This window comes from Hemibagrus wyckioides, linkage group LG04, assembly GCF_019097595.1.
Source record: "Hemibagrus wyckioides isolate EC202008001 linkage group LG04, SWU_Hwy_1.0, whole genome shotgun sequence".
NCBI lineage: Eukaryota > Metazoa > Chordata > Actinopteri > Siluriformes > Bagridae > Hemibagrus > Hemibagrus wyckioides.
Genome location: NC_080713.1, coordinates 28698699 through 28703698, shown reverse-complemented (window position 1 = coordinate 28703698; position 5000 = coordinate 28698699). Strand labels below are relative to the sequence as shown.

Sequence of the window (5000 nt, the reverse complement as noted above, 5' to 3'; positions counted from 1 at the left end):
TTATTCACTAATTTATTATTATTATTTATTTATTTTTGTACATGTTTTTTCCCCATGTGTTTTCTTTCTGCTCATCTTATTTTGTTTATTTATTTATTTATTATTATTATTATTATCATATTTTTTTTTATTTTTTAATGTTATTATTATTATTATTATTATTATTGTTGTTATTATTAATAATAATAATCATACTATTTAATTAATTTAAAAGAATGTTGTACATGTTTTTCCTGGTGTGTTTTCTTTTTGCTCATCTTATATATGTTTTGCTGTTGTCCAGAAATGCTGAGCCACAAAAAAGCTGTCGCTTTTTACAAAGCGTATAAACAACCAGGAAACCTGACTAAGGCTGATTTTTATTTGAAAAATATTCAGCAATTAATTTACGCAAATTAATTATAGTAATCAATTATCAGATGTGACTCTTTTTTTTTTTTTTTTTTTTAAACAAATCGGGTTTCAGGGACCCTTTAAGAAAGCGGTTTGAGAATCACGACCATTAATCAAACCACAGAACGAAGGTGAGAGATCATTTTTCATCTCCTACAAAGACTTCCAGACCAAAATAAAACAGAAAGCTATACATCAAAACTGGCGTCAAAATAAAAATAATAGTATATGATAGATTTAAAATGAAAAATGAATAGAAAAAATAAATCAGAGTGTATGGACGTAAACTAGAGACGCAGTATGTGTCCTAATAACAAAAATAACATTTCAGGAGAGAAGTTGTGTGTTACTATAAATGTCATAATTTGAATAAAAGAGAGAGAAAGAGAAAGAGAGAGACAGAGAGAGACAGAGCACTGGGAGTTGATTACACTACAATTTGAAGTGTGTATAAATGAGTCAGTCATGAGTTTGGTCTTTGGTTTCATTCTGTAGGGACTCTTTAGCCTGATGTGTGTGTGTGTGTGTGTGTGTGTGCGCTGTAAATGGACAGTGACTCATAACACACTCTGTAAAGTCCACCAGCAGACAGCGGGGAGTCTGTTTTAGCTCGGTAGTAATCAGAACAGACTCCAGACAGAGTATTATTATTAATAATCGAGTAACACAAGTGGTAAATGATATGATATGATATGATGTGATGTGATAATGTTAAAACCGCTATACAAATAAAATTGAACTGAATTTGTAAATGCGCTCTCATGCTTTTTAACGCAATTTCCAACCCAGAGTCCAGAGGATATAAATGGTCACTGAACTGTGATGATCACTACACTGATGGTCACTACACTGTGCTGCTTTATACCGGTCACTGGTTTGTACTGGTCACTGGATTGTGATGGTCACTGCACTGTGGGACCTGATTGTGTGTTCCAAGTGGTGCTTGGACCCCGAGGATTGCTCCTTGCAGCTATTATTGTGTTCCCTTTACTGAAAACATCTTCATGAGTTTATGGAAATTCAATTTCATGGAAAAAATTAAATTAAATTTTGTAAATTTCCCTTTGGGATGAATAAAGTATCTATTTATCTACCTATCTATCTAAAAAAATATATTTTTAGCATAAATAAATAAAGTTAGATAAAACTTTATATATAAATAATTAGCACAAAAATGTAATTATAATATTATATTAAATACAAGTCATATATATTATTCCTGTTAATTATTAGGTATATAGAGTTTGGAAAAAATGTGCAATATATGCTAAAAATACTGCATACTGTTACACTCAGTGATAACCAGGGTGGTGCTCAACACCAGTGTATTTGTTTAAGATATAAGTATTTATTTATCATTTTTGTTCAAGTGATTCAGCACACTGCTGACATGGCACAAGCGTCAGACTTTCACCAATTCATACACTGACAAAACTGAAAAGTGAAAAGTGCTGAACCATCTTTCTGTCTTTGTCCTTATTGTTCTTGCTTGTATGTGTGTCACTAATTCCTTACATCACCCACTGAAAATGTGCTCTAATCATTTTGCTTGGAAAAGTCTCAGTGATTTGGGAAGCGGTGCTTGGAAAAGTAGGTGTAATTTAGGAAGTGGTGCTTGGAAAAGTGGGAGAGATTTGGGAAGCGGTGCTTGGAAAAGTGGGTGTGATTTAGGAAGTGGTGCTTAGAAAAGTGGGAGTGATTTGGGAAGTGGTGCTTGGAAAAGTGGGAGTGATTTGGGAAGCGGTGCTTGGAAAAGTGGGAGTGATTTGGGAAGTGGTGCTTGGAAAAGTGGGAGTGATTTGGGAAGCGGTGCTTGGAAAAGTGGGAGTGATTTGGGAAGTGGTGCTTGGCAAGGTCTCAGTGATTTGGGAAGCGGTGCTTGGAAAAGTGGGAGTGATTTGGGAAGTGGTGCTTGGAAAAGTGGGAGTGATTTGGGAAGTGGTGCTTGGAAAAGTGGGAGTGATTTGGGAAGCGGTGCTTGGAAAAGTGGGAGTAATTGGGAAGTGGTGCTTGGAAAAGTGGGAGTGATTTGGGAAGTGGTGCTTGGAAAAGTGGGAGTGATTTGGGAAGTGGTGCTTGGAAAAGTGGGAGTGATTTGGGAAGCGGTGCTTGGAAAAGTGGGAGTGATTTGGGAAGTGGTGCTTGGAAAAGTGGGAGTAATTGGGCAGTGGTGCTTGGAAAAGTGGGAGTAATTGGGAAGTGGTGCTTGGAAAAGTGGGAGTGATTTGGGAAGTGGTGCTTGGCAAGGTCTCAGTGATTTGGGAAGCGGTGCTTGGAAAAGTGGGAGTAATCTGGGAAGTGGTGCTTGGAAAAGTGGGAGTAATTGGGCAGTGGTGCTTGGAAAAGTGGGAGTGATTTGGGAAGCGGTGCTTGGAAAAGTGGGAGTGATTTGGGAAGTGGTGCTTGGAAAAGTGGTAGTGATTTGGGAAGCGGTGCTTGGAAAAGTGGTAGTGATTTGGGAAGTGGTGCTTGGAAAAGTGGGAGTGATTTGGGAAGTGGTGCTTGGAAAAGTGGGAGTGATTTGGGAAGCGGTGCTTGGACCCCGAGAATCGCTGCACATGACTCAGCATTAGTTTATTTTGCTTCATGTTTGAAATGATGAAGTTATAGCTAACGTGAACATTCTGACCAATCAGATTGGAGGATTTAAGAGCGCTCTGAGTGACGTGTGAGGATATATGAACTCCAGCCTGATATTTAGATTAAAGTTAACGTTTTATTCTCTACTCTTCTATCTGATTAACATATACACCTTTCTAACCTTATATCAGATCTGATATCAGGATTGGTTTGTTGGCTAAACACACGGCCGCAATAATAAGTGTACAATTTCCAAGCGAGCCAACCACCTGATCTACGACATAAAGCTTGTTTATTTGAGAAATTTGCTGTTAATTTGCTACTAATTCGTTGGCTCGGCGACGACCTGAAGTGACCTTTACTGGAGCCTGTGTAAGATGAAGAGACATTCCTCATCCAAAGTTCTCGCTGCAACCGAATCCCTCAAGTGTCACATGTATGACCTGACCTTTGACCCCTGTGACAGAGGAAAGAAGCTCTCTATCAGGGGGAGGTCTGGAATAAAAGTTTTGTACGCTGTGATCTGCCTCGTCTCTCGTTGTGTGGCATGTTATCACTGACCATCACCTCTCTCTCTCTCTCTCTCTCTCTCTGCACCTGCATGACATGTTTTCACAACACACCAGCAGCACACAGGGCCTCAATTTACCCTTACAAGGAATGGAAACTTCCCCTTGTGCTCTCTAATTATAACCCCGTTAACGCAAATCATGCATCTCTGGCAACCCGGTGTCGGGGAAACCCATTCAGAAATGGGATACGCTGACTGGCTACGTCGGATTAGCTAGCGCGACCTTCATGAGCTAAATCAGACGTGTTAGAGAGTTGGGGCATGAATCCGTTCAGCTGAAGCTTGACAAGAACAGCGCTGGTACAAGTCCATGATACAGCTGAGAGCTTGATCATGGGTCAGAGGTCATGCTTGAACCTCTTTCTCTTCCTCTTCCACGTGAAAGAAAGCTGATGGAAAGAGAGCTGAAGACAATGAGGACACTGCTGCCCCCTGCTGGGAACATGAGGTGTTCTACACCCCCAGAACACGGCACTCCATCATGCAGCACGGTTTGAGCATTAATATTCATTCCTTTCTTTTTTTTCCTTAACGCTATGCGAGATTTGATGATGAGAAGAACAGCTATCTGGAAAAGCAGAAGCAGGATCTGGAGTGTTTACGCTGGTGAAAGTGACCCAAACTACAGTAAAACGTCCGAGTCGTCCTCAACTCACTCGAGCTGACGGTACGAAAGTTAAAAGAGAAGCCAGAGAGACGAGCTGGAAGCGGCAGGATCTCTACAGGGTTTGGAGAACGAAGGATTATGAGTACGATCCCAAGACCATCATCATCTCTGCAGTGAAGCACGGTGACGGCAGCATCATGAGTTGGAGCTGCTTCTCCAGTAACGTCAACGACGAAAACGTGAAGGAATGAATGATTCCTTCGTTTAAGCCAAAGACCTGGATTTTAAGTAAAATCATAAATAATTATATAGCTAACGTCTCCATAAAAATCAGCAGGAGTTTATTTTGCTTCATGTTTGAGATGATGTAGCCTTACATAACGAACATTCTGACCAATCAGACTGGAGGATTTAAGAGCGCTCTGGTGTAATGTGTGAGGATATATAAACTCCAGCCTGATATTTAGATTAAAGTTAACAAAGACCTGGAAAGAATCTAAAGATTTCAATGAAGGATTTTAATTTTTTTATTTATTCATTTATTTATTTTCCTTTCAACAGAGGATTTTTATTTATTTATTTAATTTTCCTTTTAACGAAGGATTTTTAATTTATTTATTTATTTATTTTCCTTTCAACAAAGGATTTTTATTTGTTTATTTTTTCTTTCAACAAAGGATTTTTATTTATTTATTTATATATTTTTTATTTATTTTTTGCATCAGAAGGATCCTTGTAAATCTTCTGGACTTCAGTCTGAATCCTAATGTCCACTTTTTTCTCGTTACATTTCATGGCTGGTCAGTTGGTCAGGTCCACACTGAGTATATCTGAGTACAGTGTTTATGT

The 5000-nt window shown here is 38.7% G+C and overlaps 1 protein-coding gene across 1 annotated transcript in view; it reads right to left on the bottom strand.

The window, feature by feature from the left end:
* nedd4a (NEDD4 E3 ubiquitin protein ligase a) overlaps positions 1 to 5000 on the bottom strand; it is a 46597-nt gene that overhangs the window by 31820 nt on the left and 9777 nt on the right. The window lies entirely within an intron of this gene.